A 24,210-nucleotide genomic window follows, 5' to 3' on the forward strand; every position below is an offset into this window, starting at 1 on the left:
ACCCCCTACACTCCATCCCAACTCCCCCCTCCAGACATCCACTCAGCACATCCACACCCTTCCTACTCAGATGCACACCATCCCTAGCATACAAATCCCTTTGCCCATAGAACCTATCCCATACATCCAGAGCAAGTGAACGAGTGTACAGAGTGAACGTAGCCTGGTGGCGTGTACATGGGAGTGATCGGAGGTGGGAGAACCTCCACACTCCAAACGACAGAGCGGGAACCACACAAAGGCCAGCCATAGCAGCCGCCACCGCATCCAACCACACACGTAACTACCAGGCCTGGCCCCCAGTGACCACACACCCACATGTTCCCAGGAAAAGTAAGGAAAAATGGATAGACCGGTAAGGAATAAATTACCAAATTCAAAATATGTTGATGAGGCCCAGGGAGCAAAGCCGAAAGTGGCCAGTCAAAGCATGAGTCCAGCTTCAACAGGGGCAACATTGCAAGGTAGATTGGTGATGTTGGAGAAGAGATTTGAGGAGTTAGTGAAGGAATTAAAAGTTCAGAGGAGTGAGGAGGAGCAGGATAGAGAATTCTGCAAGGCTTTGAAGGAAAGAGTTAAGAGACTGGAGGAAAATGAAAACGATTGGTGGATGAGAATGCGCATTTGAAGGTGGAGGTTGAAAAATACAAGAGACGGTTGGAGGAGAAAATGGAGAGTAGTAAAGGAGAAAGATGACTTTAAGGAAATGATTAGTGAGCAGAATGAAAGGCTTGAAAGGAATGGGAACTGAAGAAAACACAATGGACTGAGTCGAGGAAGCAGAGATGGTTGGATTACAAGAAATAATTAAAGATCAGTTGAAGGAAGACAAAAAGAAAGGTCCAAGGAACTGGTTAATGTAATGAAAAATAAGGAAACATTGATAAGGAAATAGCAGAAAAGAAGAAGAGTGTGTTAATATTTGGGATGAAAGAACAAAATATAACATAAACCGAAGAGAATTAAGGAAGAATTGAAAACGGTAAGAGATCTGTTCAAAAATCTAAATGATGATGAAAAAAAAGACCTACAAGAAGAAGTGGAAGAGATCCATAGACTGGGTCCGTATAAGGAGGGAGTGAACAGACCGATTAAAGTAGTACTGAAGTCACAACAATCTGCGGAGGATGTCCTATATAGAACATCAAAGTTAAGAGAGATAGAAGGTTGTAAAGAGGTGTTTGTGAGAAAGAATAGAAATGAGGAAGAGAGGAGAAGATATAAGGAATTGGTGGAAGAGGCGAGAAGGAAAAATGATGAGCGGTCTGAGGAGGAAAGAGAAAGTTTTTGGAGAGTTATAGGAGAGAGAGTCAGAAAGTGGTATGTGGAAAGAAGGAATACGGAGGAACCCTAGAGGGAGCAGTGGGTGGACCGTAATGTATACTAATATAGATGGGATACTGTCAAGTAGATTGGAATTGCAAGACTATATGATAGTGGAGAAGCCTGATATCGTGTGTTTGACTGAGACAAAATTGCATGAAAAAACAAAGATAAATTTGGATAATAAATATAATATATGGAGAAAGGATAGGGAGAGTAAAGGTGGAGGAGGAGTTATGATTATGACGAAGAAATAAATAAATGTGGATAAGGTTTGGTATGGGAAGAACAACGCAGAAGTGATAAGCATAAGGATAAAAAGTGATGGAAAAGAATTAATAATCATGGTGACCTATGTACCTCCTAAAACAAATTCTTGGACATTAAGGAATACGACAATATGATCAAGGATACTTTACAGAGTTTGGAAAGTGTATTATCTGGAAAAAGAAAGGTGATACTAGTAGGAGATTTTAATTGTAAGGAGGTGGATTGGGAAAATCTAGTAAGTGGTGTTGGAGAAGAAGCATGGGAGAGAGATTTCTTAATCTAATGATGGAAAATATGATGGAACAGAGGGTGAAGGAAAATACTAGATATAGAGGAGATGATGAACCGGCTAGACTGGATTTGGTGTTAACAAGAGAAGTGTACCTATGTGGAGATATACAATACAAGTGTCCTTTGGGAAAGAGTGATCATGTGGTTATGGAAATGCAGATAGCAACAACACAGCGAAGGAAGGACGAGACATACAGGAGTGGTAGATTGAATTATAGAAAGATGGACACAGAAAGTTTGAAAAATTATTTCAGAAAATTAGATTGGGAGGAGATGTTACAAATCAGAGAAGTGCAAAAGAAATATGAGATTTTTATGAAATATTATAAAGAAGGAGTTATGAAATTTGTACCAAAGTATAAACCAAGAGAGGAAGGAAGAAAGGATTGGTTTAATGCAACTTGTGTTAAGGCTAAGGAAAAGAGATGTGGCTTGGAAAAGATGGAAAAGAGCAGGAATATACTAAATAAGGAGAATTATAGAGTGGCAAGAAATGAGTATGTGAGGGTAAGGAGGAGGAAGAAAGAAAATTTGAAAAAGATATTGTAGACAAGAGTAAGGAACATCCAAAATTGTTTTACAGGTTCATAAATGGTAAACTTAAAAGAGAGAGTCCATTGAAAGATTAAAAGGAGAGCAAGGGATAGTAGATGACCCTAAGAATATAGCGGAATTGCTAAATAATAGGTTTCAGCAAGTATTTACTAAAGAAACAATGTTTGTAAAGCCACAGAATGTACAAGGAAATGTGCACATGGAGGACATTAAGATACCTAAAAGGAGTTATATAAAATGTTGGAGGAACTTAAAGATGATAAAGCGATGGGACCAGATGAAGTTTCAGGAAAATTATTGAAGGAGTGTAGAGAAGAATTGATTGATCCATTATATGATATTATAAGGTGCTCATTAGAAACAGGGAAGTACCAGTAGAGTGGAAGAGAGCTGAAGTGGTGCCCATTTATAAGGGAGGCAGTAAGGAAGAGCCTCTTAACTATAGACCTGTGTCTCTAACAAGTGTGGTCGGTAAGATTTGTGAGAGGGTGATAAAGAAATATTGGATACGGTTCCTGGAGGATCATAAGTTATTATCGGATCATCAATTTGGCTTCAGGAAAGGGAGGTCATGTGTAACAAATCTACTGAGCTTTTATTCAAGAGTGGTTGACAAAATACAGGAGAGAGAGGATGGATGGACTGTGTATATTTGGATTTAAAGAAAGCTTTTGACAAGGTACCTCACGAGAGACTGTTATGGAAAGTAGAGATTTATGGAGGACTGAAAGGAAAAGTGTTAAAGTGGATGGAAAACTACTTGAGATGGAGGGAGATGAGAACGGTAATAAGGGATGCAAGGTCGGACTGGTTGGTGGTGGAGAGTGGAGTCCCACAAGGCTCAGTGCTGGCACCAATACTTTTCCTGGTATATATAAATGACATGCCAGAGGAGTAAACAGTTATATTAATTTGTTTGCGGATGATGCGAAGTTGTGTAGGTGTGTGAAGAGTGAAGAAGATTGTGAAATTTTACAGGCAGACCTGGATAAGATTTGGGAGTGGAGCAAGAGGTGGCAAATGGAATTTAATCTGAGCAAAAGTCATGTGATGGAGATGGGAAAGAGTGGAAGACGGCCAAGAGGGTCATATAAGATGGGTGAAGAAGTAGTGTTGAAAAAGGTGGAAAAGGAAAAGGATTTGGGAGTGATAATACAAGACCATGGGCAGTTTGAGGCTCATATTGATAAGATGTTTGGAGAAACGTATAATTTGATAAAAATATTGGATTAGCCTTCCATTATATGGATAAAGATATGATGAAGAAATTAATTAGTATGGTAATTAGACCAAGATTGGAATATGCTGGAGTGGTTTGGTCCCCTTATAAAAAGAAGCATATAAGGAAGTTGGAGAGATTGCAGAGAATGGCAACAAAAATGGTTCCGGAATTGGCAGAAATGACCTATGAGGAGAGATTAAAAGAAATGAATTTGCCTACCTTGGAACAAAGAGAAAGAGGAGATTTAATACAGGTTTATAAACTGTTGAATGGACTGGATGAAGTGGATAATGAGCAAATGATGTTGAGAGAGGAAAACTTAAGTAGAACTACAAGATCGCATAGTAAAAAGATAGCCAAGGAATATGCTTGAAGGATGTGAAAAATATAGTTTCCCACAAAGATGTGTGGAGGTGTGGAATGGTTTGAGTGAGGAGGTGGTGTCAGCAAGGAGTGTGCATAGTTTTAAAGGAAAGTTGGATGTGTGTAGATATGGAGACGGGGCCACACGAGTATGATACCCAGGCCCTGTAAAATTACAACTAGGTGAATACACACACACACACACACACACACACACACCAATTATTAATAATTAATAATTTTGAGGAAGCACTGATAATTATGAAATAAAATGACATAGATCGTATTCCAAAACATGTCTTCCTTCCATTATGCAAAATTCAGCAGATTAATGTTTCTATCCAAGATGCAACCTACAATAGTATGTTGAGAGATACCGGTAGTAAGAAAAGGAGGCGAAAAATTTCTCTATTGTTTTAGATATTTTATTAGGAAGATGCATGAGTGATTGCCGATGAAGATAAAGCTTTCTTCGATGTAAGAAATAACGAAACCATGGAAAAAAAAAAAAAATATATATATATATATATATATATATATATATATATATATATATATATATATATATATATATCGAGCCGAAGGCACTCGTCGCCGAATTCGTATCCCATGGTCCCGGTCAGAGGTAAACAACCCGGTAAGAATTTAACGGCGACGGTGTTTTTGGGGGATCCAGGAATCGAACAGTGGACGGTGAGCCATATTAGAAATGTTGTATGATTTTAGTTACAAGAGGAATGGGATGGAGGCTGCTGTCACAAAGAAATAGAGGTATGTATGCATTGGCAAGCTTGAATGACGTAGATTGGGCAGTAGCCAAGTATCAGGACTGCCACATTTCATCAGGTGGCTACGCTCACCGCGCCCATCTGGAAGTACTGCCCTCTCATCCTGTTGAAGTTCTCTTCTCAGTATATTTGAGGTGGTTATTTGGAGAGTCAAGGAAACTGGTCAACTGTTGAAAAGATGTGCCGTTTGATACTATTAAATATATGGTAAAGGCTATCCTGCTAATTTCTAGGAAAACTTGTTATATGGTCACTTACGGTATATCTCCGCGGCACACGTACTTAACTTTTATATAGGTATTATTTTGGCAGTGTCTTAATATAGGCGTCCCTCCAGCTTTCCTCGTTTCCCGGTTCCCCCTTCACAGCTTTTTTTTCACGCAGCTGATTAGACGCCACATATATGAAGCCACGCAATTAGCCAATAAGGGAAAGAAAGAGAGAGAGAGAGAAGAGATAATACATGAAGGAAATGGGATTAAAACAGGAGATAGAAAGAAATGGATACTAATCGGAAGAAAAGGAAATAAAAGGAAAATGGGTAATAAATGGAGGAAATGGTAATAAAACAATAGAAAGAAAAATGGATAACGAATAGATAATAGGAATGGAAATATGATAATAAACAAGGGAATAGGAGAAAATTATAATAAAACAACAGATAGAAAGAAAAACAGATAATGAATAGGGGGAGAGGATAACGAATAAGGGAATACCTAGGAGAAAATGGTAATGAGAATGACAATGAATAAGAAATGGGAATGAAAATATGGTAATGAAAAAGGGAATAGGAGGAAATGGTAATAAACCAGCAGATAGAAAATGGATAACTAAAACAGGAAGAGGATAATGAATAAGGGAATAGGGGGAAAGGGGAATGAGAATGGTAATGAATAAGGGAAGTGAAAATATGATAACAAATAAGGGACTAGGAGGAGCGTGTTTGCATTTGTGTTGTTGACCAATATTGTGGCTTCATATAATCATGTGACGTCAAATCAGCTGCATGAAAGAGCTGCAAAGTGGGAGCTGGGAAACAAAGAGCTAGAGGGATGTCTATATTAGGACAATCTTTTATTTATATTACCCAATAATCTCCCTATTGAGAACTGCACCATTGTGGACAATCAGTCCTCACTTACATATAGAAAGCCTAGCCATTTGTTTGGCTGATATTTTCTTTAAGTTTTTATCGGCTGTGAAGAAATTACCATGCTTGTGCATTTCTTGTCAGAGTTCTAGAACCATGCTCAAACAGACACCCTGGAACACCTTAGATTTTAAACAATTCAGAATATTAATGGCACCCTAGGATTGTGGTTTTTACTCATATGACACAAAGAAACACAAATATCTCCAAATATATTAATTTGTGACAAACTCAGAGATAAAGTTTGTCAAAATCCAGGCAAAAATCATATTCCTAATGTTCTAGAGGCTTTTGGCTTATGTTATTACCCTAGGATTATGTCTAGAACCTTCATTTTGTGGTAAGTGGGTTGTTCATTTGTGTCATTCTATAAGCTTTGTCTCACTTGATCAGTGACAAAAAGAATAGCCACACCATGCAGGAGAATGGAATGTGGGAAAGGAGTGTGCTGGCATTTCCTCGACATCAGGACACCTTTCCATTTCATATAATATTCTTTCCTTTCATTCAGTTTCATTTTCCTGTTTTCCTTTCCCTGGAAACATTTCAATTGTGTTTATTTTTATGTTGTGTCTTGCTTGTGATCCTGGAAAGCTGTTGTTTTGTGTTTTTCATTAATGTGTACTATGCAAATATTAATAATATCAAACAGATTCAGGTCAGTTGTGCTACAAGTCTTGAATCTACCTCTGACTGCTGAGTGTCTTGCTATGATCACTCTTGTACATTACTCCTCATCATCACTTGAAAGGTGAATATGATTTAGAATATATTTTTCTTATCTTACTTGTATTGTTAGTTTTTGGATTGAGAGTTATGCTGAGAACTAACCAAAAGAAAGTGTTATGAAATCATAGGTGTTGAATAGCCAACACAAATATATTCGACACCTGTATTTACCTAGTTGTGAACTTGTGACATGCAAGGGAAGAGATAAGCTGATAATGTTCCATGTCCAAATTATGCATATTTAACTTTTCCTTAAAATCATTAATATTCCTTGCACAAACCACATCCACTTCCAGTTCATGCCATGCTTCTGTGCTTCTACTAGGGAAAGTAAACTTCTTTATCTTTCTTCTTCAGGTGATCACTATTAGTTTTCTTTCCTATGTTTCTCTTTTCTTTTTACTTAACACAAATACCCTAAATCCTCCCTAGCTATGTAGTTTTTTGTTCACTTAGTATTCTGTATTGTGTGATCATATCACCTCTCTCTTTTCTTTCTTCCAAGGATGGGAGTTGCATCATAGACAGCTTGTATTTATATGGTCATGGGACAATATGTAGCATAGGATGTTGGAAACAATGCAGTCAAGACCTGGATACTTTCTAAATACAGTGGTACCTTGACATACGGTTTTAATTCGTTCCGTGACGATCGTTGTATATAAAAAAAATCGTATATCAAATCAATTTTTCCCATAGAAATTAATGGAAATACAATTAATTTGTTCTTGTGATATGAATTTATCCCCCCCCACAAAAAAATGCTTTAAATACCAACCAAATATAGATTTAATATAAGATAAATACAATGTTTATTGTGTGCATGATATAAATTGACTATATAGTCACTCCCACTTAGAGATCGGACACTAGTGGTCACACCATTATGGCTCTGAGCCAATATGAACACTCTAGTACAGAGCTTCTCATGTTTATTTTCATGAAAATTAAATGCTCCAAATTGCCTAAGGGTCAGAATTGTTGTTTTGCCCTTCATGATATTAGACCTCTCTCTAAAAGGGTAGAGGTGGAGGAAAGCTCTGTTGTACTTAAGATATATCATACAGGAGAGATGAGAAGTTATGTGGAACCTAGTGTGTTCCAGTTGCTTGTTGATCTTGAAGGACCAACGATTGAGGTCTGGGGAGTTGCTGCTTGTGTACTGCTTAGGACTTCATCTCTGGATTCCCAAATCCTGAATTATGGTGGCAAGGAGGCACAGGAAATCATGTAACATCATGATGTAGCTTGTGTTTCACTGATGCAGTTATGCCATTGAATACCATTAAAAACTTTTTTTATGATAGCAAATATACTGACACAATGCATTACCAGTAATTCCACAAGGGAAAGACATGTTTATTGCAGTTTGCAGTGATCTCTGCTGTTCTTAGTGATATTTTCTGTGCTTCCATTTCTCCTCATGATTAACTCTATATCATGCACCTTATTTTTCACATTCCATATACAGTGGAACTTCACATTATGAGTTTGATTCATTCCATGACCAAGCATGCTTTACAATTTGTTCATATTGATTATTACTATTGAAATACGACTAGTAGCTGCGGTGGCGAGTGGACGTGTTGTGTGTGCGCTCCGTTTTTGGCTGTGATTTTTATAGTTAGCGAGTGGTGTTTGTGCTTGGTGTCTGTGTGTGGTGCTTTTGAGTGTTAGCAAGTGTTAGATTAGAGTAAAATAGTGGTTAGAATCAGTGTTTGTGAGTTAAAAGTATTTTGGTAGAGCGAGGAGACTAGGCTTGTAACCGTCAAGTTGATCTTGAAAGAAGATTAGTTGACCTCACTTAGGCCCACCACCACATGGTTCCCCACCCGCCGTCACCAAGTATTTTTATTTGTTTGTGAGTTAACAGATTTTGAATTAGTATGGCGGTAGCTACTGAGGTATATCAGAGTGTGATTGAGTGCGTGAAAGAGAGTGTTGAGATGGGATTGGGAGAGTTTGTTGTGTGTGAGATGTGTGGGCATGACAGGAAGGTCGTTGACTTTTCTGAGTGTATGGTGTGTAGGCTCAAGAGCGAGAATTTAGTTCTTTCTCTTGAGCACCGAGAATTGCGAGAGGAAATCAGAAAGCTAAGTGAGGGGAAAAGTGCGAATGAAGTTCTCATCTTTGAGTTGAAGGAGGAGGTTAAGAGGCTTGGGGAGGCTGTGGAAAAAATTAGGCAGGAGATCAGTGTTAGGCCGAAGGTTGGACCTTCTGAGGGCGACAGGGTGGCTTGGCCCTCTGTCGAGAAGAGCAGAGTGGGGAAGAGGGAGCAGGTGAGCCAGACTGGGAAAGATAGTAGTCAGGATGGGCAGAGATGGCAGGTTGCGAGGGGAAGGAAAGCGGAGGCAGTTAGAGAGGATAGGACTAAACCTGTTGAGTGTGAAAATAGGTTCGGTTTGTTGGAGGGGGAGGGGGGGAGTGAGAGTAGAGTGAATGAAGTGGTTGTGGTGAGTGAAAGGAGAAAGAAGGGGGTAGAGGAGAGGAGGAGGATGGTTGTGCCTAGTACACCTCAGGTGTGTGTGGTGGGTGACTCTCAGGTTAGGTATTTAGATAGCACTTTCTGTGGGAAAGACAGGGATAGGAGGACGAACGTGTGTATGCCTGGTGCAGGTGTGAAGGCAGTGAGTGAGGAGGTGCAGAAGAGGGTTGGGGGGATGGAGAGGGAACGATGTCAGAGCAGGTGGGTCGGAGGAGTTAGTGGCAAAATTTCGGGAAATGTTAGGCAAGATAAGGGAGAGTGGTAAAAGGTGTGTAGTGTCAGGAATCTTGCCTCGTGTGTATGTTAGCAGGGAATGGTTGTCTAGAGCCATTGGTGTGAATGATCAGGTAAAAGGGATGTGTAAGGATGTGGGTGTCAGCTTTGTGGATGTATGGGATAGGTTCTATGGGCAAAGGATTTGTATGCTAGGGATGGTGTGCATCTGAGTAGGAAGGGTGTGGATGTGCTGAGTGGATGTCTGGAGGGGAGTTGGGATGGAGTGTAGGGGTGAGGTAGCAAATGCATTCCAGAAGAAAGATGCTAGACATAAATTAGATAGGATAAACAGAGATAGTGAAAAGATTAGGAAAGATTTCCAGGTGCAAATAGGAGAGAATAAGATTAGGATTCCAAATAAGGAGACAGCATCTAGGAAGGTAGCAGGACTTAAATGTTTTTATGTAAATGCCAGGAGTCTTAGGAACAAGAAGGACGAGTTATCTAGTTATATAGTTGAGGAGGACTTAGATGTTGTATGTGTCACAGAGGCATGGGTAAATGAGGAAAAGTTTAGGAAAATAGGAAAGAATATGAAGTAGATGGATACATTATGTATTTACACCAGAGAATTGGTAGGATAGGTGGAGGAGTAGTTATTTATGTAAAAATCCTTCATTTCCAGTCAGGTTAATGGTATTAAGGTAGATAACAGAGTAGAGTCCTTATGGCTGGATGTTAGAGTAAACAAAAGTAAGGTTATTAGAGTAGGAGCTTTTATAGACCACCTAACCAGTCAGCAGAGGTAGACAACCTTATGGTAGATGAGATAAATAGGGGTGTACTAGTCAGACAATTATCTTAGGGATTTTAATCTTAAGTCAGTAAACTGGGAGAGGATGGTAGGAGATGCTAGTGAAAATAAGTTTATGGAAAGTTTTCAGGATAACTATTTAGTGCAGATGGTAGATAAACCTACTAGGGGAGGAAGGTTTTAGACATAGTACTAACAAATATTGAGCATTGTTTAAAGGAAGTTGAGGTAGGAGAGACTTTAGCAAACAGTGACCATCATATAATTAGATTTATCATTAATTCCAGTAGGGATAATATAGTGAATAAGACTAGAGTCCCAAACTATCAGAAAGGCAATTATGGTAGGTTACGTCAGTTATTAGGAGAGGTAAACTGGGAAGATAGTTTTGGAAATAAAACTGCACAGGAGATGTGGGATATTTTTAAGGTTGTAGTAAAGGGTATAGTGATGCAGTGTATCCCTTACAAAGATATAAGGCAGAGAAACAGGAAGCCATTATGGTGGACTCATGAGATAGGTAGCCAGATCAGAGAGAAGAAGAGGGCATACAGAGAGTTGCAGAAAAGTGGGAAGATGTAGATTTGATTAGGTACAGACAGGTCAGAGATGATTTGAGTAAGGTTATAAAAAAGTAAAAGGCAGGCAGAGATAAAACTAGCTAGAGCTGGGAGTAAAGATCCCAAAAATTATATAGTTATTACAAGGTCAGTGATAAAAGAAATAAGGATAGGATTGGACCACTCAGAAAAGATGGTGTAGTAGTGGATCAAAATGAAGACATAGTAGAATTATTGAATGAACAATTTTCTTCAGTATTTACTAGGAAAGAATAGGAAATCCTGTTACAAACAGTGCGACGAGTAGTTTAAGAGCTTTAGAAAATATTGATATAAAACCGGGAATTATTAGGAAATTTATTCTTGAACTAGACGATAGGAAAGCTAGTGGTCCTGATGAGCTACATGCCAGAGTACTTAGGGAGGGTGTAGACAGTATTTCTGAAGCACTTAAGTTAATCTTTGAAAGATCACTTAGGTTTGCTGAGATACCTCAGGACTGGAAGTTAGCTAATGTTACTCCAATATTTAAAAAGGTAGGAAGGATGATGCGAATAATTATAGACCGATCAGTTTAACTAGTATAGTATGTAAGATACTAGAGAAAATCATTAAGGGTAGTATTTGGGAGCATTTAAATGAGAATAGATTAATTAGAGATACCCAACATGGCTTTAGATCAGGGAGGTCCTGTCTTACAAATTTGCTCGATATCTTAGAATATATTACCAAGGAGTTAGATGATGGAAATAGCATAGATGTTATATATCTAGATTTTAGCAAGGCGTTTGATAAGGTACCGCATAGGAGGCTAGTGTACAAATTGAGACTACATGGGATAGGGGTAGGTTAGTTGATTGGATTAGTGAATGGCTTTCTGATAGGAAACAGAGAGTAGTATTAAATGGGGCAATGTCTGAGTGGAAGGAAGTGGTTAGTGGGGTACCCCAAGGATCAGTGCTAGGACCTCTTCTTTTCTTGGTGTACATTAACGATTTAGATATAGGAATTAGTAGCAAAGTATCAAAGTTTGCAGATGATACTAAGATAGCATGTGCAGTACAGGGTGAAAAGGACAATTACAGAATACAACGAGACCTGGACAGGCTGATAGCATGGGCAGACAGGTGGCAGATGGAGTTTAATTCTAAAAGTGTCAGGTTATGCATTTAGGTAAAGACAACACAAACTTTAACTATGAGATGGAGGGATGTTGGCTAGAGGCAGTAGAGGAAGGAAAGGATTTAGGAGTAGTGATAGACAGGACTATGAAATTTTCAAAGCAATGTTTAGAAGCAAGAAATAGGGCAAATAGGATCCTGGGTTTTATAAATAGAAATGTTAGTTATAAAAGTAAGGAAGTGGTGCGTAGCTTATATAATTCCTATGTTAGGCCCCATTTAGAGTATTGCATACAGGCCTGGTCACCCCACTATAGGCAGGATATCAACATGTTAGAAGCAGTTCAGAGAAGAGCAACTAGGATGATACCAGCATTAAAGCGCCTGGAGTATAGAGATAGATTAAAGGAATTAAACATGTTTTCATTTGAGAGGAGATGTATAAGAGGATATGATAGAGTTATTTAAAATGTTCTCAGATACAAACTACATAGATGTGAGATCTTTCTTTACCTTAGAGTAGGGAAATAGGACTAGAAATCATGGCAGGAAGATTAGAAAGCAAGGCTGCAGGTTAGATATAAGAAAATATTTCTTTAGTCATAGGGTGGTAGACTTCTGGAATACATTGCCAGAGATGGTTGTAAATAGCACTAGTTTGACAATGTTTAAAAACAGATTAGATAAGCACTTAAATTTATTAGATTTATAATTATGTATAGCACTGCATGATAGTTTTTATAAGAAATTTACTATAGTTAAACAAGACATGATCCCCATGTATGGGGACCACAAATTGTAGAGGATTTTGCTGCAGGACTTAGCCCTGTTAATGGGCCAAATATTTAGAATTAGTATATAATGTATTGTGTACTTGTAAGTGTATCTTTAAGTATTGATGACGAGGTCGCTGTGCGACTGATACAGGATAACCTAGATGGGCCCTGGTGGCCCTTTGTTATCCTATTATTTATGTTATGTTATGTTATGTTAATTGAAATATGATTAATCCATTCAAACTCCCTAAAACCATCTCCCCAAAATTTGTACTTTAAAACAGAATGTATATATAGTTACAAGATTAATGACAATTATAAAAACAATACAGTCAGAGAAAATGCAGAAGAAATAATATTAACTGGTTTTATTATTTCATCACTTTAAAGATGGAATATTTTATGTGTGAGAAAGATGATGGAGTCGTAGAGAAGCAGGAGGAGGAATAGAAAGATAATCTCCTTCCTTTAAGACTTCAGGAATCTTAGAACCCATGGTAACATAACTACAGTAATTGTTAAAAAAAAAAGCAAAAAATGCACTAAAATAAAAGAAAAAAATACTGGAAAAACACAATAAAGATACTCTCATTACAGGATATCTATGTGAACTTAGTGAGCAATGCCCATGCTTATCAGGAGAGTCATTGCGAGTCTAGCAGTCACTGTAGGAACCTCACATGTAATGTGGACTTCCACTTATAAAACTAGACAAGACTTTGCCTGAGCTTTGGCTTGTTCTACAAATTATTTGTTATGTGGTGCACTGGTAATGCAAGATTCCACTATCCATCAGTGAAACCATCTATACACATATCCAGTCTGTCAGTCTAAACACGTATAATAATTTTTCGTATCAACCAGTCTATACCAGCAAATAATGGTGCCATAACAGCAGATCTTCCATGCTAAGTTTATAAAATCATGTTAAGTCCTTGTAAATGATTCCAACATGCCAGAAATGTAGCAACCTCCTATGTGTGACTTTTAATCAAACTACAGTAGAGCGATTCTCTGTTTCGCGGTATCTTGTGTCCGGCGATATTTAAACTTCCCGCTCTATCCGCAAGCTGAGCAGCAACTGTTTTCCGCCATCTTGGATGACATTGTTAAGGCTTGGGAAACTCTCACAATCGCCACCCTAAAACATGCATGGAAACCGCTACTCCCACAGATGATCGCTGCCCAGGGAGACAGGCAGAGACGGTCGAGGTGGTGCGGCAGGTTAGAGGCCCAGGGTTTGCCGATGTTACAAGGGAGGAAATGCTGGAGTTAGTCGACTACAACCAAGAAAATAATATTGAAGACCTGCTGGAGGAGGACAACATGGAAGGGGACCATATCGAGCAACCTGAACAACAACAACAACAACTTCAGCAACATCGTTCACCATCAACCGCCGTACTGTCATCATTGTTACTTAACTTTGAGTCCTTGACTGAACAGATAGAGCCCTTAGCCTTTGAACACAAACAGAAAATCTTGGCTAGCTTAAAAACCATCACTGATACCTTTGGGGAACTTTTTGATAAAAAAAGTTTATGAAGGGCAACAGGCATTAATCACCCGTTACCTCCAAAGGCCAAGGGAAGTGGCAGAGGGTCTTTTGGAAGCAGAAGGGGAAGCTGATGGGGAGCAGAACCAACGGAAGATGCTGAGGTCGACATGGATGAAGATTTCTCTGGATTTATTCGAGAACAAATGGCAGATGTGGAAAGGCAACACAGTGGAATTGTTACGTCAGAAACTGGAAGAGGAAGAAATGCAGAATGGCGAAGACAGTGTTGGCGACGGCAGCTGCAGTGGTGGCGGCGGTGGCGGCAGCGGCAGCAGCAGCAGCAGCTGCAGCAGCAGTGGGCCCCAGTAGGGTGGCCACCATAACCATACATCAAACACCTCATACTTGTATATTTGCTAAGTATTACTACATTCATACAGTGTAAGGTGTTTTTATTTGATGTACAATTGTATTTCATAATAGAATGTATTTGTTTGTCAGATTTAAATGGAGATATAGGTATTTTATGGATAGCTCCAGAACCGATTATTATTTTTTCCATAAGGTCAATGCCCCCTCTTTCACTTTCACGCCGATTTTTTGGCACCAATTAGGCGCAAAAGTTGAGGCTCTACTGTACAGACTGTCCTCACTTAATGGTGGGGTTAGGTTCCTGACACCTATTTTTTTCTTTTTTATTAAATACACTGATACTCTACTCTTCAAGTGCTTCTTAGTACATGAGGTTCATCCCTTTACAACATTGCAAGCTGGAAAGATTCATATTCTCCTGTGTCTACTTTCCTTTTTTGCTTTGCTTGAGATTCCATACCTTGAAAACCTTTATGTAACTCTTCCTTTAGCTTTGTGAAAAAACATGGGAAAATGCCTCCAGCTTTATCCATTCATATACAATGCCAGCAGATTCCTATTTTACTACATTCAACTTCCAAAAGTCATAATTTAAGGTTTTTTGTTTATATACAATGATATTTTGTGCAAAATTTTAAGGTTATTACTTATGTATCTTGTATATAAGATGACTCCTTTTTTTTTTTTTTTTTTTTTGAATGATTCAGGTGTTATCTTATACAATGAAATATATTTTAGATCTTTATTTTTACTATTTTTTCTAAATATACCTTTTTATTTCACATAAGACCTGTTCCTTCTACTATATACAATGAACGCATTGTCTCTTTGTGTCTGTCAGTGACTAAAAATCAACCCCCACTGTGCACAAGTCGATGCACTGTTTCCCTATTTTTTCCTGCGGTAGTTATCTTCACACCCCACTTCTCTACTGACATTCCTTGCAGTTACATGCACTGCTCTCCATGTTTTGCTTCCACAGTCAGTGTTTTTTTCTGTCAAGATGTCTTCTCAAGTGGCTTCTCCAACATCCCCTGCTGAAATTGATGTACTGGGGGAAGGCACAAGGGTCCAGTCATACAGGTCCCCATCTCCCTTCTCCCGGGCATGGAGAAGGGTGAGGTTCCTGCCATCATTCCTTGCTTAAGGCATGCACATTCTATAGATTTCATGATGTCTCAAGCCTCGGAGGCATTGATACTACAGAAGTTATAGGACTAGTGTTGATGAAGGTAGGAGCCTTCCTGCAAGGCTGAACTCCGATTTGGATCAACATCTGACTGTGCGTGGTGACCCATGGATCTTGCTTTCTCAAGAGGAGATGATGTGCCTTGGGTTGGCTCTTCTCACCACTCAGGACATGCAGAACTTCCTATTTTGGTTAATGGGTACCTTCTTTTCCCTCATGTCATCAGGTGAGGGCCCATCTGCTCATGGGCCCATGTTATACTGACTTACACACAGCATTCAGTGAGCTATGATGGACCAAGCCAGGATCACAGCCTTTGCCCTTGCCAACACAAGGGCAGCGAGGAGGGAATTCTATCGCTCACATCTTCCACACCGGTTCAGTTTGGCTTCTAAGGCTCAACTACATTTTTTAGACAGATGCCTGTGGTGTTCTCACAAGCGTTGCAGTTGGTTAGTCTTTTTGAGGAAGGCACAGGTGAGGCGAAGCACTGCTGATTACCGTGACGAGTCGATGCCTGTCGCCCCAAGCAGGGTGGGCAAGTCAAATGTGGTTACTCCCAGGGCACGGAGTTGTTCTTGCAGCACCACATGATGTAAGTGGAAGCGTGGACACTCCAGTATGAAGTGGTTCATAGTTTCAGGGATGCTGATGCACCAAGGGCAGTACGGGTTGGGGGCAAAGCTCATGCGGTGGAGGTGAGCGGTGAGTCGTGTGTGGCCGAGGCGGAGACGCGTGAGGGCGACGTCCAGCTTGTGGGACGTTTTTCTAACCCATGGTTGCGGAGAAGAATCACTGCGGTACTGGCCTATTGAGGTGGTTTGTAAGACAGGAGTGAGGAATTCATTCCATATGGACTGACAGGTGTGGGCGATGAGGCGTTTGGAGATGGAGAGTGGTAGGGTGAGCGGGGTAATGTTATGGTCCGTTAGGGCCATCTTGGCAGCAGCATCGACAACCTCGTTGCCTCGTATGTCTGAGTGGGGAGGGCATCCACTGGAATGTTATGTCCCACATTTTTCACTTTATTGTATCAAAACAAACATGGCGCATGGTGATGAGATTGTTTCGATTGCTCTCTCACCTAGCGGCAACTTGTGGAGTGTAGTGTGTACCAGTCACCCGCGGCCTACCCCAGACATTCAAACCCCAGGCATTAAAAAGTAAGAAGGATGAAGAAATCAGTGACATTGGCAAAAAAAAATATTCACAGATTCAAGGTTAACGTAGTTAATATAGGTTAGTTGCCAAAGCTTTGGTCCCAATTACATTTGAGGCATGTTATGCCAGAGGGGCGTAACTCGAAAAAACCTGTTTTGCGTAAAACGCGTCTAAAGTTAGGCGGTAATAACTCGTATGGAAATGGAAAAAATGCATTACTTTTATATATCTATTGATTTGTCTGCTCAAAATCTATTAATCTATGCACAATTTGAGTTTTTTTTGTGTGTTTTGCTTCTGTAGGTTTGTCTTTCTGTCACCCTATTGCATAGCCAACCCCAAAGTATTGGATGATTGTAATATTTTATTGTATGAATGAAACTAGACTATAACATAAGTATTGTGTCCAAATTTTGTCCTTGTATGTGAGAATCCCAATTTTTTTGATTTTATTGAATTAGAAAATATATTTTTTTTTTATCTTTGGTGAGCTGAAAGTACCTGTAAAAGATAAGTTTTAAAATATTATGAATAGTTATAATTAAGTATACACACTCATCATATCTTTTCAAAGCACTTGTTTGGGCATGAGCATGGGGCACCAATAGAACGGGCATCAACCTGCCGTTTCATAGTCACGCTTGTGTAGCTCTCCCCAGAGTCTCTTTGTTTCTTTGCTAGTCTTCCACAGCTCGGGCTTGGCCACATGTTTACGGGAGGTCGAAGGGCCTCCCCCTCTACACTGCTATCACTATCACTCATCGTCGATGTATATAATCCACGTAAATCCACAATAATATGGGGACGAAAGAAAGAGTAATCCGGCTCGTAAGTTTAAAGGGAGGCACTGAGCGGGATTGCGAGGCAGCATGGGCTGGCTGAATTGTGATTGGACAGTACGGGGGGTGTGTGCCGGCTGCGCTCTGCTCTTGGCTGCCAGTTCCGCCCTTCTGGCGTTCCAGGCCAAACCTATTCAGTACTTTCTCACGCATATAAACACAGGATTTTAAACCCTCGTATAGGCTTCATAGGGACTGATTTTGCATGGGAAATCTCACCACAGGCTAAGTTAGGGCCTCTAGTGGCCGCATCCATAACTAACACAAAAAGTCCAGATTGTTAGTTATGCCCCTCTGGCATAACATAACCTCATTTTTCTCTATAAGAAGTTAACTTCGCATCTCGATATTTCGAATTTCGATCAGTATTTTTGGTCCCAATTATGATCGAGATTCGAGATTCTACTGTACACAGGTGCCTCCACACAAGGTTGGGGCTGTTCCCTCCTGCATTACACTGTGGGCAGACTGTGGTCCAAAGACGAAGCAGGTCTTCGTACCAATGTTCTGGAACTATGAGCAGTTTGGCTCGCTCTGCTACACTTCCAACACATCCTCCAGGGCAAGACAGTGGGAGTATTTTCAGACAGTATCATGGCTCTGGTGTTTTTCTCTCACCACTGGGACACTCATTTTTCAGTGCTCAACGATGAGGCGCAGCGGATGTTGCGTAGGGGAGAGCACAGAGCTATTATTCTCAGACCTCAATTCATCAGCGAGTCTTACAATGTGGTGGTGGATTCCCTCACCCAGGAGCCGCAGGTCATTTCCACGGAATGGACTTTTCACCACAATGTATGCCGAGCCCTGTAGCAACTTTAGGGGATGCCTCTCGTGGATCTCTTCGCCACCAGCCAGAACTTCAGGCTCCCTGCATTTGTCTCAGTTCCCAGATCCCATGGATGCCTTTCTCTTCCTTTGGGATCACATGGATCTATATGCCTTTCCACCATTTCCAGCGATCAGGCAACTTCTCTCCAAGCTCCGGTTGTCATGGGGTACATCCATCATCCTCATTGCACCGTTCTGGCCACGCAAGGAATGGTTCCTACATCTGCTACAGGCTTCCTTGCAGCATGGACAGACTTTGTGCGGCAGTCTCACTTCCATCACTTCCATGCCGGTCTCCATATGCTTCGGCTGACTGCGTGGAAACTGTCCAGCGACTCCTCCGTCATCAAGGCTTTTCCCGAGGAGTTGCGAAGTTCCTGGTGGGATCTCGACGGTGTTCAACCATTGTGAACTACCAGTATAAGTGGAAGTGCTACTGTCAGTGGTGTCAACAGGAGGGACACACTGCTTCGCCACTCTCCAGTCAAAAATTGGCTGACTTCCTTCTTCACTTTCCCCAGGACTGTCATCTTTCACTCTCGGCAATGAAAGGATACAAGGCTATGCTTAACACCGTCGTCCGCCTGAAAGGTTTTGACCTTTCTTTTCAACCAGTCTTACGGGAGGTCATTCGCACCTTTGAGCAGAGGGTACGCAGGCTAATGGCCACAGTGTCCCCATGGAGTGTGGATGTCGTCTTACGGCACCTTGTCGGCTCTCCCTTTTAGCCATTAGACCAGCCCTCTTTCCAGCTCTTGACCCAGAAGACTCTTTTTCTTGTGGCTCTGGCAACAGCCAAGAGAGTTAAGGAAATTCAGGCTCTGTCCACTCAGGTTGCAGTTCAGGGCCACAACATGGTGCTATCTTATCTTCCTGACTTTGTGGCCAAGACGGAGATTCCATCTATTCCACTTCCCCAGGAGTTTGTCCTGGCAAGTCTTTTGGAGGCTGTTTGCTGCGATGATGATGAACGGCTCCTCTGTCCTGTTCGTGCTCTGCCTTGGTATCTTCACAGGAGACAGTCCCCATCTAGGCCTAGACACCTTTTCCTCTTGGTCTAGGACCCCACTTGCCCTCTTTCCAAGACGGCTATCTCTTACTTCCTCTGGCAGTTGATACGAGCTGCTCATGAGGATTTCCTTGATCATCTGGTACTGACACTTCGGGTAAGAGCACATGATGTGCAGAGTGTGGCAACGCCGCTACTGTGGTCCACTAACAAGGCAGTGGCTGATGTAATAGCAGTTGCCTGCTGGTGAATGCAGTCTGTTTTCACCACTCACTACCATAAGGCAGTCTACAGGGTCCAGGATGGGATCTTCTCCCTGGGACCCATCGTGGCAGCTGTCAGCGTCATCCCTTGATGTCTGCTGCTTCACTCCACACCCTCCTTAGCTCTGAACCAGTTTAAGGGTCATGACACTGATCTATTGGGAGACGCTGTGACAGCACTACCTAGCGTTCTTCCCTGCGTGAGTTCTATGCTTGCACCTTTCAACTCTGTCTATTGACTTTTATCTTTTTTTCTTGCTGGAAGTTTGCCTAAATTCAGCCTATTCCTAAAAAGGGTGACCATTCTAATCCCTCAAACTACTGCCTTATTGTTTTAATCTCCTGCTTAAGTAATTTTTCTTTATCTTTCCTCAAACAGGATGACTAAGTTTCTATAATTTCACAATCTTCTATCTGATTGCCAGTATGGCTTAGAACTGTTAAGGCCGCTCTACTGGTGATCTGGTTCTCTTTACTGAATCTTAGTCATCCTCATTGAGAGGTTTCGGTGAAACTTTTTCTATTGCATTAGACATATCAAAAGTTTTTGATAGAGTCTGGCACAAAGCTTTAATCTCAGAACTACCCTCTTACGGCTTTTATCCTTTTTCTTGTAATTTCATCTCAAGTTTCTTCTCCGACCATTCTGTTGCAGCCATGGTAGACGGCGACTGTTCTTCTCCTAAATCTATCAACAGTGGTGTTCCTCAGGGTTCTGTCCTGTCATCCACTCTCTTCCTATTATTAATTAATGATCTAAACCTAACTTCTTGTCCTATCCACTCCTATGCTGATTATACCACCCTACACTTCCATGTCCTTTCAGAGACCACCAACCCTTTAAGAAGGAAACTTAATGCAGGGGCACAACAGAATGCCTGACTTCTGATCTCTGTAAGATTTAGGATTGGAACAGAGAAAATTTAATATTGTTCAATACCTCAAAAATTCAATTCCTCCATCTATCAACTCGACACAGTCCTCCTGATAGCTATCCCTTTTCTTTATTGACAACTCTTCCTCTTCTACACTGGATATCCTTGGCAGTTTGATCATCAGTTTTAAATATTCTACTTATTCATTGATTTCATTTATGTAGATTTATTCTTATCCATCTATTTCCTTTAATTATTATTTATCTATTTTGTTTCATCTACTTATTTACATTTACTATTTTATTCATTTATTTATTTTATTGATTTTTATTTATCTATTTACGTATTTATTCATTTACTTACACTTGAGTGTGAGTTAAATGCTCTCCAGCACTTTTCTCAATAGCCATGAGAGAGAAAGGGCTTCAAAGAACCATAGGGATGGTAGAATTGTTAAATCTAGATTAGTATCTAGTTAGTAAAGGTGAGGAATAGCTTAAGTGCTTAGTACACAAACTGTAAGAATGTTTCAAGTAAGATAGATTTGCTTAGAGGAACAACGTGTGTTGACGTGTGTTGAAAGTTTTTATATAGTTGCATTAACAAAAACTTGTGAGACATGTCAGGGAAAGTATTTAATCTGGAGGTTAAAATTGATGGTTATACAGTTTTTCTTAAGGACAGGGAAAGGGAGAGGTGTGGCTTTGTATGTTAAGGACACATTGCAATGTTGCAGAAACAGTAGAATAAAGACAGATAGTAAAGCAGACTCTATGGGTGGATATTAAGGATGGTTCACTATCAGTAATAATGGATTTGGTGTACAGGCTGCTTAATGCTACAAATGAAATCAATTTTTCACTGTGGGAGGAAATAAATAGAGCAGCCAGTTGCAGACAGGTGTGTGTGATAGGCGATTTCAATTATAGGAATGTTGATTGGAGCTTGAGGGTGGGCAACAGTGAAGGAGAGGAATTTCTTAGGGTCATTCAGGATAATTTTTTAAAGCACGTAATTTTAGAACCCACATGGGGAAATAATATTCTAGATTTAATTCTGAGAAATAGGGAGGAAGCAGTTACACAGGTAGAGGCTGGTGACCAGCTAAGTAACAGTGACCACAGTGAAATGTGGTATACAGTAAAATGGCACGAAGCTTTTTAGAAACGAGCACTAGGAAAGTCCCTGACTTCAGGAAGGCAAATTTTGAGGGATTAAGAAGATATTTATAGGGATTTGATTGGCAAGTGGTAGGGAGGGAAGGTCAGGTAAGGTCCAGAATGCAAATGAGAGATGGGGTGAGGTGTGAAGTTGGAGAAGGGGGAGAGTCAGAAGGGTGAGACAGTACTAAGATGGGTGTGATCAGGTCAGGCTGAGATGGGTGATGTGAGGGTTGTGGGATCAGGGCAGATAAATGTTGGTGAGGTGCATAATTACTTCCTTGATAAATTACATAGAGGCCAAGTAGCTAACATTCCATATAAAACAATAAAATCACAAAGGAATGACCCTAAGTGGGGGCCGCCGTGGTACAGTGGGACCGCGCGTGCTTTGTGGGCCCCAGAGGGTTCTCAAGCTCACGGGTTCGAATCCTGGCCACGGTCCGAGGTTAGGAAGGGCATCCACTCCGGATAACAGTTCCCAAATGCCAAAACCAAAGTCCTTCTGACTTTTGTCAGGAGGCACCATTCTAGCCCCAATGTAATAGGGGAACCGGACGTAAACCGGAAAAAAAAAAAAGACCCTAAGTGTATAACAGATAGATCAAAACACTACATAGGACAGAAGAGGAGTACTGTATATATGTGAAACTAAAGGCAGAGGATGAGCTTTCAAGGCCACAATACGACAAATTAATTAGAAAAGTTAAGAGGTTAATGAGGAAAACTAAAAGCAATTATAAGTTGAAGGTAGCCAGTCAAACAAAGATGGATCCCAAGGGATTTTTGAGTTATATAAGATGAAAACCAATGAAGAAATACATAGGTCCTTTAAAGATTTAAAGATAGCTAATGGGGAGCTGGTTAGCTCTGGGAAGGAGATTAGTAAAAGTATGAATGAATATTTTTTAATTGTCTTCACCCAGGAAGACATGCAGGAAATTCTAGATAGATTCCAGTGTCTGAACAACACCAGCCTGACAGCTGTTAGAGTGTCACTGACACACTATTCAGGCTGCTTGAAGGCACAGCTCAGTTCTAGAGACACACCACAGAGTGATGATGACCTCTCCCATGGGCACAGAAGAACTAGATCTACTTTTGACAACAGCTATTGCTGGGACCTAGTTATTAAAATTATCAAGAAGAGAAGAAAGAGGAAAGTATGAACCAAGGAATGTCTGCTAAAAGGGGACTGACTGTCATATTATGAATTCACTGGAGGAGTTGATACTACAGCTAGAAGATTGGTTCAGTTATCTTAGGATGGACAAACACACCTATTTGATGCTGCTGTCTCTAGAAAGTCCTCTCATCAAAAAGCAAGACTTGCATGTACTGCATGTGCTGTACTGAGTGATGTGGTCTGGAGGCTGCCTCAAAGTGCTTCATATATGCTCATGAGAGGCTGACAACTTTTAATTTTTCTGCAAGCAATTCTTATGCTCTATTTTATATTTATTTATTTTTTTTTTACTTTTATTCAAATAGTCTTTTGATTTGATTTTTCAGAGACATAGGTTTTCTTTGTAATTGTTTATGAATTCTGTCTAAAGTGGTGCTCTTCTTCCATAAGACGGAGGGTGCTTGGTGTGGCAGACATGTTCTTAGTATGCTGCTGTTCTGTACTGAGTCATGTGGCCTCAAGGCCACCTCAAGTTCCTATACACGCTCAGTTCTGCCTACACCAGATGCTGGCTGGATGGAATCAACCTCATGTGTCACAGCAGCTCCAGTAATCTCCAGTTCAAATAAAAACTCCTCATGGTTCTGAATAATCCAGCTAGCCACTGTGGCAGCAAAAATACACCAACTAATCAACCGAGTCAACCTGTCAGCTACAGGTTTTGTCAGGTAATCTTCAGTTGGCTTGAACAAGCTACTTCATGTGCCCATACATGCTCAGTTTTGTCTGAACAGTCCTGTTTTGCTGAGTTTCTAGACAGACTGCCTGAGCATGAATGGGGCCCATAAGGTGAACAAGAGCAACACACTTGAGTCCGTGTGGAGACTTTCATAGTGGTGATGATGATGTATAATTTCCTCCCAGGAAACAAGACACACAGCATGAAAGCTGTAAAAGACAGCTCTTGTAATTCAGTCAAGTTATTTTTATATTTCTTGCACACATCACCCCATGACAATTTTTTTGTATGAAAAATTTTTTTCATTGATATTATATTAGGTCTATGCACCATTATTCATATTCCTTCACAATCCATCCATCTGTCTTGTCTTGTAATTTTTGTTTTGTCTGCATCAAACTTCATCATCTTCATCATCATCTTGCCTTTATCAACAAGTTTGTCTTTCATTTGTGTGGACTTGTCATGGCAGTCTTCTAAAATTG

At 40.4% G+C, this 24,210-nt stretch overlaps 1 protein-coding gene across 1 annotated transcript in view; it reads left to right on the forward strand.

Annotated features, from left to right (window-relative positions):
* Positions 1 to 4,803: 4,803 nt before the first annotated feature.
* Positions 4,804 to 24,210, forward strand: part of LOC123513846 (alpha-N-acetylgalactosaminidase-like) — a gene marked incomplete in the record, with an annotated part of 184,057 nt that continues 164,650 nt past the window's right edge. Inside the window, 2 exon segments of the mRNA XM_045271257.1 lie at positions 4,804 to 4,946; positions 6,615 to 6,620.

The sequence above is a fragment of the Portunus trituberculatus genome, chromosome 37, assembly GCF_017591435.1.
Source record: "Portunus trituberculatus isolate SZX2019 chromosome 37, ASM1759143v1, whole genome shotgun sequence".
Taxonomy (NCBI): domain Eukaryota; kingdom Metazoa; phylum Arthropoda; class Malacostraca; order Decapoda; family Portunidae; genus Portunus; species Portunus trituberculatus.